We start from the raw sequence: 13,922 nt of genomic DNA, 5'->3' as shown, positions 1-13,922 counted from the left end.
CAAAAAGTGGAAGCAAAATGCCCTTTGCCAATGAAGGGATAAACAAAATGTGGTACATACAGACAACAGCATACTCTCATCCTTAAAAAAGAAGGAAGGAAAATCTACACATGCTACATCAAGGGTGAGCCTTGAGAATGCTCTTATAAGTGGAATAAGCCAGTCATAACGTGAAAATACTGTGTGGTGCCACTCATCTGAGATTCCTAGAGTAGTCAAATGTATAGAGAGGGACAGTGCAATGGTAGCTGTCAGGGTCCAGGGGAGGCAAAGTTGAGACTTGCTTAATAACAGTAGATTGCTTTAACAAAAATGTTGGTAACCATAATACTACTAAACTGTACACTTATATGTATATTTAAATAAGGTTAAGATGGTAAATTTGGGGCTGGTTTTGTGGCACAGCAGGTAAAACTGCTGTCTGTGATGCCAGAATCCCATACAGGTGCTAGTTTGGGTCCCAGCTGCTCTACTTCCAATCCAGCTCCCTGTTAATGTACCTGGGAAGGCAGTGGAAGACGGCCCAAGTACTTGAGCACCTGCCACCCTTGTGGGAGACCCAGATGGAGTTCCAGGCTCCTGGCTTCAGCCTGGCCCAGCCATTGCAGCCATTTCAGTAGTGAGTTAGTAGATGGATGTTCTCTGTCTCCCTATCTGTCTGTCTCTCTGTCTCCCCCTGACTTCCTCTAACAATGTCTTTCAAATAAATAAAATCTGTAGAAAAGAGCCATCTCATGACTGTACAAGGGCAGTTAGTCATGGATTTGAAATTTAAACAACACTGCATTCTCCAAGCCAAACACCCTAATTTGTGAAGAATAAAGGAAAGAGGGAGGGAGGGAGGGAGGAAGGAGGGAGGGAGGGAGGAAGAAGGGAAGGAGGGAAGGGGGGAAGGAAGGAGGTAGGGCAGGAGGGAGGAAGGAAGAAGGGAAGGAGGGAGGGAGGGAAGGAGGGAGGGAAGGAGGGAGGAAATATTTGGCACAGGGGTTAAGGTGTCCCTTGGGACACCTGCATCCCATGTTTCAGCGTCTGGGTTTAAAGCCCACCTCCCCTTCCAATTTCGGCCTCCTGCTAATGCACGCGTGGGAAGCAGCAGATGATGGCTGAAGTATCTGGGTCCCTGCCATAAACATGGGAAACCCAGACTGAGCTTACAGCTCCTGGCTTTTAGCATGTACAGTCCTGGCTGTTGTGGACATTCAGTGAGTGAACCAGTGGATGAAAGATCTCTCTACCTCTGGCTGTTTTTCCGCCTTTTAAATAAAGTAAATGAACAACAACAACAAAAACTTTTTAATTTTTTTTAAGAAGGAAAGAGGGCAGAAAGCGTGGAAGGGAACAGTGGAGCCAGGGTGAGAAGGAGGGAGGAAAGGAAGAAGAAGGGAGAAAAGGTTCTTTCCGGCGGGGTGGGTTTGTTCTCTGGACTTGTGCTTTAAAAGCTGCTGACCCTAGGAGAGAACAGCCTAGGGTGTCTCCAAATGCCTGTTCAGGATCTGTGCTTCCCTTTCAAACCACATTCTGTGCAACTGCACTCCATTTTCCTCCAGAAGAGAAGACTGAAAACACTGGACCACTTTTTTCTACTTCTCTGACTGACCTTGGTTCCAAATAGCAAATGACATCATGCTGCAAAATCCCACCGTTGCCCTCAGCTAAATGCTGCCTTCTCTGAATGGAACTTCTCCTGGGAACGGTTAACACACCCAGGGTAACAGTTTTTGAGCTTATTCTCTAGGCCAGGGCCTGCTCCAAGCACTTTACCTGGATTATATCACTTAATCCTGAACTATCTCAGATGTGGTGAGTACTGTTCTTATCCACACTTTAATTTTAGAGATGAGGAATCTGAGGTTAAATAATCAGCCACAGGTCACACTGTCAAGAAGGACAGCTCTGAAAATACATGGTTGACTTTTCTTTAAGTGACAGACATGACCTTTCCCCATAAATGACCTTCCCTTTGAGGTTAGATGAAATGAGAGTGGTACCCTTTGGGCTACATCACCTTCAAAAGGGTGCTGGAACCTGCTGAGTTAGCCCAAGGGGAGAGAAACAAAGGGAAGGCCTAAAGACTGCAGCATATCCATGCAGTCTTTTTAATGGGTAAGTACAACCCCAGGGCTTTGAGCCCTAAAGAACACTGAATTCTTGCCATTTCTGGCATATCCCGTGTTTTCACCACTGTGCATTTGGGAATACAGGTCCCTTACCCTACTTTTCCTCAATGATTCTGCCCCACCCATCAGGACTAAAGTAGAGTGCTATCCTCCTCCAGGAAGCCTTCCCTAAGCCCTCTTCCTCCTAGTCTCCAGAGTGAAGCTGGCACACTTACTGCACCATGTGCAAGTGATCTCTTGCCTCATCTGTCTCCTCTGGAAAAGGCAGAGACTATGTTTTGTTGGTGACTGTCATTTGTTGTGTGATCCCTGCTACAGACAGTACCTCCTTCAACCTTACAAGGCAACATACAAATGGAGAAGACATTGTAGAGCAGGTGTCTTCTCTAAGCTACCTGGGGACTGGTAAGAGTCAACCAGATGTGACAGCAAAGCTGTGCAGCTACCACTGGGGTGCACTGTCCTCTCCATATTCAGATCTGCGTTCCCTACACCCGTCACAGAGGATTGCAAGTAGCTGAAGCTTGGGAAATGTTGACTGAACTGATCTGAAGCCATTGGCTTGCCAGCATGGGAAACCTGTGACATCATTTGGTCTGGCCTTGCCAAGGCAACTGCAGGCAGGACTCAAATTCAATGAATCTAGGGGCCAACATAGTGGATAAAGCCGCAAGCTGCAATGCCAGCATCCCATATGGATGCTGGTTCAAGACCCAGCTACTTTACTTCTGATCCAGCTCTCTGCTATGGCCTGGGACAACAGTAGAAGATGGCCCAAGTCCTTGGGCCCCTGCACCCACATGGGAGACCAGGAAGAAGTTCCTGGCTCCTGGCTTCAGATCACCACAGCTCTGGCTCTTGCAGCCAATGGGAGAGTGAACCAGCAGATAGAAGACCTCTGTCTCTCTTCCTCTCTCTTTCTCTCTCTCCCTCTTTCTCTCTCTCCCTCTTTCTCTCTCTCCCTCCCTCCCTCTCTGTGTAACTCTGACTTTCAAATTAATAAATAAATATTTAGAAAATTCAGTGAATCTATAGCAAGCCAGTTTTTTGTTGATAATTCTGTATGGCCTGTGAATGATGTTACTGATATCCAAATGGGCCTTGGCAGTATAAAGTTTCCCCACCCCAATCCAGAGTGAAGATGTGAACATAAGTGTTCATTCACAGCTTGGATCCCCCTGAGGCAACCAAACTCAAGTTGGGGGAACCACATCTACTACCAGACACCCCGATGCTATACGGGGGAGGGCAGAGCTCTGGATTAGCAGGCTCCAGCACGCCTGAATCATCTGAATCTCCAGCAAATGAAAGGGTTGATACGTCTGTAAGAACAACACATTTCCCTTGCCTTTGAAATAAACCAATACAGGGGCTGGCGCTATGGCATAGTGGGTAAAGCCGCCGCCTGCAGGGCCGACATCCCATATGGGCACCAGTTTGAGTTCCAGCTGCTTCACTTCCTGAGAAAGCGGAAGATGGCCCAAGACCTTGGGCCCCTGCACCTGCCTGGGAGACCTGGAAGAAGCTCCTGGCTCCTGGCTTTGGATTAGTGCAGCTCTGGCTGTTGGGGCCATTTGGGGAGTGAACCAGCAGATGGAAGACCTCTCTCTCTCTGCCTCTGCTTCTCTGTAACTCTGCCTTCCAAATAAATAAATCTTATAAATAAATAAATAAACCAGTACACACAGTATTTAAAAGCTGTGAAACTTTATCCCCTTTGGGAGCAAATTAAGCCACTAAAAACCAAGAGAGGAAAGAGGGGCTCCCCAAGGCCCATCTGACTGCACCCAGGGCATAAAGACGTGCCAATCATGAGGCAACAGCACCCAGCTGGTCCAGGCCATTGAGTGAAAAGATGCATGCAGACAGCCATGTACGGGCAGAAAGCAAGATGAGCAATTACTGCTTTCTGGAGAGCACGGCCTCATTCAGCGTAAGCTCCCACACGGTGCTGTCTTTAGAGAACAGAAGTTCAGCAAAAGCGAGAGGGCAATAAGGCGGGGACAGAAGCAAAAGTGTTTCAGAGGAAAGAGTATGTATGGGCTTGCACCTCGTAGTTTCTCGGCCTCACAGACAAGAAGCCCCTGCTTGGGGAACTGTCTCCCTAGAGTCCCCGATCAACAACAGGTGAAGAACATGGTTGAGCTGAAATTCGCCACCAGCTCGGGGACTTCATCGTGTATGCAGCAGTAGCAGCTAGAGTAACAAAATACCTGCTGTGCTTTAGCCTCTGTGCAGTATGCACTGAGATGATGCAGATTAAAAAAAAAAAAAAAAACAAACAAAAAAAAAAACAAAAAAAAAACAAAAAAAAACTCAGTGGTGCTGAGTCCTCCTCCAATAATAGCAATAGTAGTCATTATACTCTTTCTTATCAACATGACTATCGTCAGTTCATTTATTCCTCACAGTGGCATTAGGAAGAGATACTACTATGACCCCCATATTACATAGGAGGAACTAGGCTTCAACAGGGTAGGTTGACATAGCCAGGTGTGCACACGGGGAAAAGGAAGGCAGCAGAGCCCAAGGCACACATGCCCTGGAATTCCAAAGGCTACCACTGATGGTACCGCTCCTCCCGGTGATGCGCGCTGAGTGCTTCACCACCATTACCGTGAAAGCTCACACCAATCCAAACAGCACTATCCTTATCCCTTTTCCTGTACACGAGATTGGAAGCTCAGAAAACTGTGCCCAAAGTCACTCAGGTAAGTAGCTAGGAAGTAACTGAGGTCAAATACAAACACAGATCTCCCTGGCTCACAAGGGTACGGACTGCAGGCTCTTTAGACACACTCGGTGCTGTAACACACCCCTGCGGATCCTCTGTGGGCAACGCATTGGACTCACCCCTGGGGACACTCGCTGTACACCCTGACTTTGCAGATGCTATTGTGCAGGTTAGGAAGACCCAGTGGCAGCCAACATGTGAATACAATTTTCTATGCATGACACTAAATTCAAACCCCAGTGCTTCCTGTCAAGGAGCATTTGTGTGCTCAAGTGACAAGCCTGGATCAATAACAGGTTTGCAGGAAAACATAGGGCTTCCCTGCAAAAATGATGAATTCTTCCAAGAGATGATTTTGAGCCTCAGATTTAATTTTTTTTTTTTTTTTGACAGGCAGAGTTAGACAGTGAGAGAGACAGAGAGAAAGGTCTTCCTTCCGTTGGTTCACCCCCCAAATGGCAGCTACGGCCGGCACTGCGCTGATCCGAAGCCAGGAGCCAGGTGCTTCTCCTGGTCTCCCATGTGGGTGCAGGGCCCAAGCACTTGGGCCATCCTCCACTGCACTCCCAGGCCACAGCAGAGAGCTGGACTGGAAGAGGAGCAACCGGGACAGAATCCGGCGCCCCAACCGGGACTAGAACCCCGGGTGCCAGCGCCGCAGGTGGAAGATTAGCCTAGTGAGCCACAGCGCCAGCCAGATTTGATCTTTTAAACTCACTCAATGTGGAGCTCAGGATATGTAGGCTTCTCCCACTCAAAAGTTCCCCGGATAATACGCAAATCACAGCCTTGCCTTTCCTGGGGACAGTTCTGCTCCTTGGCCACGGTTCCCTGTCACTACACTGCTCGGATGCCAAAAAAAAAAAAATACACTGCCCTCAACAACCAAGAAATCTCAAAAGGAGCAGAAACCACAGCCTCGGCTTTGTATTTTGGTTGCTGCACAGACTAAACGATGATAGTATCTGCTGATTCCAATGACAGTAATACCCACGAATCATTAGCACTATAGGAAATGACAGATCTTCCCTTGCAAAAGAAAAAATATGTTCAGTTTCCATCCTATCTGTCCGTTCTGCCTAGGGTTTCACTGTCCCTGGGTTTTCCCTCCTCTGGAAAAAAAAAATCTTTACAACCACTCCCTAGAAAAAATAGTCGGCCCGTAGTTTCACGGGGGCAGTCTTGCAAGTTTGTGCTTCCCGGGTATGACCACGTGTCTCTTTCGCACGCTTGGGTCAGTCGTCTGCTTTGAAAAGCTCTGCAGACATCTCAAAGCATTTGTTCTAATGACCGCTTGACACACATGTGTAAGAAGCTTCTTCTGAGAGAAGCAAAGTTTCACCCATCATTTGAAGTCGGGAAGAAACGAACAAGTATACTATCATGAAATGAGTCATGCTTTAGGGGACTGAGAAATGTTATGAATTCTGCTAAGGAGGGCTCAGAAAAGGTAATCAAGATAAAAGCTGTCAAAATTAATTGAGCACAGGCTCATTCCACGCAAGGTAGCTTCAGTTGTTTTATTGCAGGAAGACAATGGACATTTAATCGGGATCTTGGTGAGTTGCATAATCATGCGCCTGCAGATAGGGGAGGATACAACCTTGGCCTTCTCCATCTTTACATGGGAAAACATTAATGACGCTGACATCGGAGACAATTAGACGGTGTCAGCCGATTGTTTTTAGCCAGCTTTCTCTCACATCTGTGGTGTCTACAACCAAGAAGGCTCATTGTTTCCGAGGGCCTCCTTCGGGCCTTGGCTTTTTGTGTAAACCGTCAATCTCTTGGCGAATATCAAAGCCATGAGGAAATTAGAACAGACCAGCTCTGCCGCCCCACACTAAAGCCTGGCGGGGTGCATCCACTATGCTACTAATTAGGCAGTGACCAACAAAATAACCTGTCAATGGCCGCTAGCCATTTCCCACACACCTGCATTTCGCACCCTAATAAGCATACAGCAAGAGGGAAAAGGGGTGAACTGCTCAAGTGTGAAAAATGAACCAAATATAACAATGTTTCTATCTGCACCTATACTTCTGGCAATTACCATTTAACACCAGCGAATGCAATATGTCGGAAGCCCCACAATCCCGCATCTGAAACCAGACCTCAGCAGGGAAGCCACACATTGAGGCCACATTAAGGTCTGCTTCGAAAATCTCGCACTAAGGAAAATCGAGTTATGTAGAAAACCCAGGAAACTGAAAATGATCATGATTTAGATTAGGGACCAGGAGGCTTACTTTTCAGAAACATTTCCTGTTCAAGCCGTTGAAAGAGAAATGACACTATTCTCTTCATGGTTTCCTTCCGCAAGACAGAAATATAAACAGGACAGCCACGAGAGCATTGGCTTGTCCCGTTGTTGCTTATATCTTGGATCTGTTGCTGTAAATTCATGATCCCCATCTTTCTTTTGATCTACTATATATTAATTAATTTCTTTTTCAGGTCTCATGGGTTTTTCTGTTTGTTTGTTTGTTTGTTTTTTTCTTGGAGTCCCAGGACAGTCTTTTGGACGACAGTCTGAAAGCAGCATCTTATTTTTATGGTATTTGCATTCACAGCTACTGCCTCGTAGCTGGGAAGCTGAGAAGGCGCAGTATCAAATGGCTTGAGCACCGTCCCACTTCGCCCTTGAGCTTCCAGATGCATCTGAAAACTCTTCCCCCAAGTGTAGAACAGGTTCCAGGCCATTCTCAACTGTATCATTCTTAAGAGATTCCAACTGGATCTCTAGTTAAGAGTCTTCCCAATGACTTGGGTCACAAAATCTCTTTGTTCTACCTTTGATATCTTTATTGATTCCAGTATTATTGAGCACAAAAAGATACGCTACCTCTAACATTTTTTTAAAAGGTAAAAAGCAAAAAGCATAATAATCTGGTTATCCTGCTTAATATGCAAACAAAACTAACTCCCCCTCTTTCACACTGGAGGGTGAAGAAACAAACTGCACAATTCCTCTCTCCACTTTATTTTGCCCCAAACAAAGATTTTGTGGTCCAGGTATCCATACGATAGATTTCTGATGAAAAGGCTCTTTGGCTTTTAAGGGCATATATTCTTTAGAGCAATTCTCTTTTGTGCTTTGAGATCCAGCTGAACTTTTTTTTTTTTTTTTTTCAACAGAGAACAAGAGAAATGTAAGGGCAAAATGGTTTGGGGAAGAAACATCACTCCATCTCCGTATGTGTCAGGGACAGGCAATATGGTGTGAGCATCCCTGAGGGATCACATACAATATAGCCCAGCATTCAAACGGCATTTGCTAGATACTTCTGAACACTACTTTTCTAATCCAAAAACAGCATTTTCAATTATAAATAAAAACTTTCCCCACCTCTTCCTACTTGAACTCAAGTACAGAAGGCCCCTATTTAAAATGCGGCTCCGGAGCCGCCACCAGGCTGCCTGTTCAGCTGCCAGTGGCTTTTGTGTACAAAGATGTTAATTGGTCCTAATCCCCTCCTAGAAGCTGTTTTGGTAGCCTGACCTGGCACCCTGAAGAAGGACACCTTGGTGTGAAAAACTAAAGGGTCCATTGAGGAGGGAGTGAAAGGCAGCCAAGCATTCCAACACATTTTAATTTCAGGAATTAAAAAAGAGGAACATCATCATGGAGATCCTAGAGAACTCTTACAAAGCTTTAGTAACAGTGAAGTAAGTCCTCCAAACACCCGAGCTACACACACACACACACACACACACACACAGAAGGAATTCAGATTCTCTGATTCTGTTTTATGCCTTCAGCATATAAAAGGTTTCTCAGAAATCAAAACACTGAACTTGACCAGCTGGGATGTTTCTCTGTGCCATCCTCCTTTACCAACCTGAAGTGCTCTGAAAATCAGCTCCGCCTTCCACTCCACCTCCAAGCCCCTGCTACAGTGCATGGTTTTATTTGGTCGAGGTGTAGAATCTAGCTCAGGGGTTACATTTAAATTTCTATTGACCATTCACAGTTTCTAGAAGAAAGGGTGAAGAGAAAAGAGTAGAAATTCTTAGGGCAAACTTTTAATTCACTCACTGCATGGCAAATAAACAATCTCCTATAGGAAAATACTATCTATACCATGTGCCAATTTAGGGCACACACATTTACACCTTGGGTGGCAAATTATGCTAATGGAATGCATGATCTACAACGGTGGGGTTTTGAATTTTTTGACAGAGTTCACAGATCAACTTCACGGGTCAGAGGAGTTTGCCTTTCATCCGACAGAAGCAGTAAGATATGAAGGTTATGGGTTACTAAAATCGCACCGGAAGCCAAATTTTCAACCATGACCCAGTTTATACTTTAAACTCCACGCAGATTTTTCTTCTCCCACCGGCACAGCAGATGTACATATGAGCAGGAGAGTCAGAGGGGCGCCTCTAGTGGAAATGCGTGCACAATGCCTCCTGCAAAGAGGAAGGCAGGCAGGCCTGGCAACCCAAGAGGCGCCGAACGCCAGGGGAAGTTGCTTCAGCCGTGGGACTTGTCTGGTTGTCCCAGGAGCAGAGGGCAGCACTTCTGGCGTGCTTCTAAGAGATGCCTGAAGTTTGAAATGGTCTAAGAGATGCCAATCATCCACATGAGGTTCTATAATATAATCAGACACTAGAGACAGTCCTTAAAGTAACAGCAGCCCTACCTTGGTCAGAAGCATCCTGTTCACAAACCACTGAGCTCTCCCCTCTGCATGTTGTCAGGTAATAACTGCTGACCCAGCCACAGTCTATGGTGGACTTGATGATCAAACATGACTGTGACATGGACCTTACAAGTCACTCTCCCAATGAGTCCTTGGTCACTTAGCAAATAAAATAGAAAGAATGCGGAGCTCAACAACTTCCCCAGGTCCTCGGGCTCCCACACTCACGTGGGAAACCTGGAAGAAGCTCCTGGCTCCCGATTTCAGATTGGCTCAGGTCTAGCCATTGGGGTCATTTGGGGAGTGAACCAGCAGATGCAAGACCTCTCTCTCTGTCTCTACCTCTCTGTGTAACTCTGCCTTTCAAATAAATAAAATAAATATTTTTTAAAAATTAAAAAATAAAATTGGATTCATTTCTGATTTCAAAGCTGACTTTTTTTTAAACCATACCATGATGCCTCCCTAAATCAGTTTAAAATCCTAATGGATAATTTGAGGGAAGTATAGTATAGAGATGCAAGTCTTGTCAAATGTCTAGCACGACTATAGTCATATAGTAGGTGCTAAGTGCATGTTTTATTAAATCTTATTGACCCTCTCCTTTCTCTAACCTTTGAAGCCTAGGGTAAAATCCTAATTCTTTCCCTTACCAAGCTGAGTGGCTCTAGACAAGTTACTTCACCTCTATGAGCCTGTAAAATGGACAAATAACTGTCTACCGTGTTGTCACAGAGTAAATACACGAGGGTGGGCATTTGGTGTAGTGGTTTAGACACTGCCTGAGTCCTGGTTCTGCTTCTGGTTCCAGCTTTGTGCTAGAGCACACCCTGAGAGGCAGCAGGTGTGTCATGCCTGGGTCCTTGCCACACACATGGGAGACCTGGATTCAGTTTCAGGCTCCTGGCTTTGGTCTGGCTCAGCCACAGCCATTGCAGGCATTTGGTAAGTGAACCAAAGAATGGGAACATTGTCTTTCTCTCTCTCTCTTCAAATACAATGAAAATAAATAAATAATTTTTTTATTTAAAAAGTTAATACATGTTAAGCATCTGGTATGCTCTAGCTCACACAGGGACTCCATGACAGTTTTCCCACAGGGAGTTGTATTGGAACACAGCCACGGTTGTTCTTTCACGTACGGTTCCCGACTGCTTTCAGGCTATGATGGCAGAGTCAGGTCAGCACAACAGACCCTCTCCAGCCCACAAAACCTAAAACCTTTATTATCTGGCCTTTACAGAGAAGTCTGCCAAACCACGCAGCAGGTATCAATGCATGTTTCCTTGTTACTCCCATCTTTCACTGGCAGTGGTCACTTCAGGTTATGTGAACCAAGAGTTTTTGAAAATGCTTTTAAATTCCAATCACCTACTGTCAGCACCAATCCCGCCTGCTTCAGCCTGCTTCTAACTGGGCCTGTATGTTTTGCATGTATCTTGCATCAAACTGTGCCTGTGTGTCATGTGTATACTGTACATCTAGCCAAGCCTATGCATTGGGCATGTGGGCTTTGGAAAGAGCTGCCACAGTGGCACAGGCTGAGGTTGGACTTTATCTCCAGGCACATGGCTGTTTGACTACCATTTATGTAGCCAAAGTATCTCTTCCACATTACAGAAGAGCTTATTGCAAAGATATGTGAGTTGAAACCTATGGATTAAGAGTCAGCTAAGCAGGGGCTGGTGTAGTGGTACAGCAGGTTAAGCACCTGCTGCTTTCGATGCCAGCACCCCATATCAGAGCGCTGCTTCCATTCCTGGCCACTCCCTTTCCAAGTCAGCTCCCTGCTAATGCACCTGGGAAGGCAGTGAGAAACGGCTCAAGTGCCTGGGTTCCTGCCATCCATGTGGGAGTCAGGATGGAGTTCCTGACTCCTGGCTTCGGCCTGGCCCAGATCTGACTGTTGCGGCCATTTGGGAGTGAACCAGCAGGTGGAAAATCTCTCTCTCTCTCTGTTACTCTACCTTTCAAATAAATACATCTTTTTAAAAAGAGTTAACTAAGAGAGGTGGAGGGAATATGCATTTGAGGAAGCAGAAACAGCTTTGGCAGCAATTCTGAGGTGGGACAAATCCTGGGAAAATGGCCAGTGCCACTGAAGCGTCCGTAGTAAGTTATGGAGAAAAGTGAACGGAGAGTGGGAGGAAGGCAGGACGGAGTCCATGGCAGCTTGTCAGGAGCACCATTCAGGCCTCGGCGAAGATTCTGGAATTTAGGAAAAGACCTAAGGAATTTGAGAAACCACAAAGGCTTTTTAGACACATAATCTAATTTACACGTTAATATCCTTCGGCTGCAGCATCCTAGTTGCAAGGATGAAAGAGGAGGCCTTGAAACAGGGAGCCCAGGTAGCTGAGGCAAGGCTACAGTTCAGGTCTCCTCAGTCTCAACCGATGTTCTGTTCAGTACCTGGGCTGCTCTGCAGACAGCAGCCTACAGAAATACAGCCCCCATGGGCAAGCGTCCCGGAGGATAGACAGCCAGAGCCCCAGCCAAGAAATCAAGATCCTGTCGTACCCAGGACAGGACAGGCAGCCCAGGACATGCCCATCTCGTCTCCTAACTCCGACAAATGAGGGAAGAGTTCTCACCTAAAAGACAGAGCCGACCTACTCAGCATGGACCTGGCGGAACAGACCAGGAGCCAAGGGGCCAGAGCGTGGAACAGGGCCAAGGGGCAAAGGGAGACCACAGGAAGACATGTCGTCATCTCACCATAGGCACAGCTTGCAAAGAAAAGAGAAGAGAAGAGAAGAAAAAGAGAGAAAGAGAGAGAGAGAGAAAGAGAGAGAGAAAGAAAAGAAAGAAAAGAAAGAAAAGAAAGAAAAGAAAGAAAAGAAAGAAAGAAAAAGAAAGAAAGAAAGAAAGAAAGAAAGAAAGAAAGAAAGAAAGAAAGAAAGAAAGAAAGAAAGAAAGAAAGAAAGAAAGAAAGAAAGAAAGAAAGAAAGAAAGAAAGAAAGAAAGAAAGAAAGAAAGAAAGAAATGCCTATTCGAAAGGCAGAGGGCAGATGGGGGTCGGGGGGAGCATGGGAGAGAGACAGCGAGATCTTCCATCTGCTGGTTCACTCCTCAAATGCTTGCAACAGCCAGGAGGCAGCGGCTCCATCCAGGGCTCCCGCGTGGGTGGCAGGGACCTGAGCACGTGGGCCTCACCTGCTGTCTCAGGACGCATGAGCAGGAAGCTGGGTGGGAGGCGGACGGCTACCACAGCACACCAACCACAACACCCACCCCGGGCGTCTCCCACGGAGCTGCCCAGGGCCGGCACAGCCTGCTCCCGACAGGCAGACTCCAACCGCTTCCTCCACTGTGTTCCAGAACCATCCTCGGCCCGCTCCGCCGAACCAGGGGGTTGTAAAGTCCCTTCTGACATGGGGTTTGACGGTGGCCACAAAGCCTGACCCTGTCCACGAGCCCGAGTATACCCTTCCGCTCCTTTCCCTTACAGAAAAAGAGTCCTTTTTTTAAAAAAAGTGGCATTAATCAAACCACCCAGGCAGTGGGCCATTCGGCCCGTGTTTGCACAACGACCCGTCTGCAAAGGTAGCCGGGACACGGGTGGGCGTTCCCGCCGCCAGCTCGGCCATGAGGAAGGGGCGACCCGGCGGGAGGGAGGGGCGCCCGGGCGACTCCCAGGGGACCGCTGTGTGGCTCTGCCTAGGTCCCCGCAAGCCCCGTCTCAGGCACCGAGCGCTGCCCAGCTCTGCCTCAGCCCCACAGCGCGGGACGCGCTCCGTGTCCGGCGCGGCCAGGACTGGGGCACGGCTCCTCGACTCCTCCACGCCGGAAGTCAGCCAGCCGAATGTCCCGGGACTTACTTTCCTCCCACTTCAAATACCTGAGGAAATGGGGCTGCCGGCGAAAAGCTGGCCATTGTTAGGCACTCCAAGCCGCGGCACGCTTCCCCGGGCTCGGAAAATTACCGCGGGCTCCCCCTCCAGCTTCCGGTCCGGCTGTTTGCTTGCTTTTTTTTGTTCCCCCCCTCCGACAAGTGGATCTGGTTACGTCTGTTCCACCTCTCAGAGGTTTTGGCAATTTTCCTTTTTGAACTGAAGAATTCAGCTCCTTTCTTAAGAGTCCAAGCAGGAAAGGCAGGTGGAAAAGTTAACTGAGCAAACTAACAGTGCCGGGACCCTAATTACCCCGGGGACTATAAAGCTCTATTCTCTCTGTGATGAAAAAGGGGAATTGCACATGTAACTTCCATTAACATTAATGGGACTTTACCTACATAAATCCCTTAAGCGTCAGCGGGAAGAATGGACTCAGCCTAACTATCGGCCCCGCACCTTCCCTCTTTCAGTCCCTTCTGTTCTCTGAGCAAAAGGCCGAGGCACGGGCGTGCTGCACACCAGAGCCAGGTGAAGCTTCAGTCAGGAGTTGATTGTCGCCCAGCCCTCGAGGGCCACGTAGGCTGGG

The 13,922-nt window shown here is 47.3% G+C and overlaps 1 protein-coding gene across 2 annotated transcripts in view; it reads right to left on the bottom strand.

Moving 5' to 3' along the window:
- Positions 1-13,449, bottom strand: part of SHTN1 (shootin 1) — a 162,149-nt gene extending 148,700 nt beyond the window's left edge. For both annotated transcript variants that reach the window (XM_017348610.4, XM_051824206.3), the window contains exon 1: positions 13,342-13,449. The gene's annotated coding sequence lies outside the window, so the exon portion shown is untranslated. The remainder of the gene's footprint in view (positions 1-13,341) is intronic.
- Positions 13,450-13,922: the final 473 nt, after the last annotated feature.

The sequence above is a fragment of the Oryctolagus cuniculus genome, chromosome 15, assembly GCF_051225735.1.
Source record: "Oryctolagus cuniculus isolate XC-2025 breed Fujian yellow rabbit chromosome 15, ASM5122573v1, whole genome shotgun sequence".
Lineage (NCBI taxonomy): Eukaryota > Metazoa > Chordata > Mammalia > Lagomorpha > Leporidae > Oryctolagus > Oryctolagus cuniculus.
The sequence above is the reverse complement of the archived record's forward strand: the minus strand, read 5'-3'. Positions and strand labels throughout refer to the sequence as shown.